This window comes from Hyaena hyaena, unplaced genomic scaffold, assembly GCF_003009895.1.
Source record: "Hyaena hyaena isolate Hyena2069 unplaced genomic scaffold, ASM300989v1 scaffold_1916, whole genome shotgun sequence".
Classification (NCBI taxonomy): Eukaryota; Metazoa; Chordata; class Mammalia; order Carnivora; family Hyaenidae; genus Hyaena; species Hyaena hyaena.
In genome coordinates this window covers 65,213-65,883 of record NW_024082555.1, presented here as the reverse complement: position 1 = coordinate 65,883, position 671 = coordinate 65,213, and positions in this window count along the sequence as shown.

Sequence of the window (671 nt, the reverse complement as noted above, 5' to 3'; positions counted from 1 at the left end):
TCTCTCCCTCTCTCTCTCTTTTTGTCCCACTCCTGGAAAATGTATTTGTATTTTTTGTACACATATTATTTTCTATGAACACTTTCAGACCATTTATTCCCTGAATGATTTATAAATAACTTACAGTCATTGTATCCTATTAACCATAAAAACTCACTTGTGCATTTTCAAAGCAAAGAAAGATGTGACTTCTGTGACCGCACGGAATTTGAACACTGCATTTATCATTGATTTAACATTGATTAAACAACATTATTTAGTCCATACTCTTTTGAAACGATATTTTTTAAAGTCCACAGTCCAATCCTCTATCAACACTGTGTGGCCATGTCTCCATAGTCTCCTTTAATCTGGAACAGTTTATCAACCTTTCTTTATTTTTCCTGGCCTTGATATTTTTAAAAAGTAGGGAAGAGTTGTTTTGTAAAATATTACTTAAGTTTATTTAATGATTTCTCATGACAAGACTTCAGTAACACTTATTTTGGCAGAAATATATTTTAAAATGACATGGTATCTTTTTCAGTAAATCCTATTTGGAGGCTTATGATGACAATCTGTCTCAATATTAGTGATTCAGTTTGTTAAGGTGGTGTAGGCCAAGTTGCTTCACTGTAAAGTTACCATTTACTCTTCATAATTATTTGAAATGGAGTCTTCTGAAAAAGAGG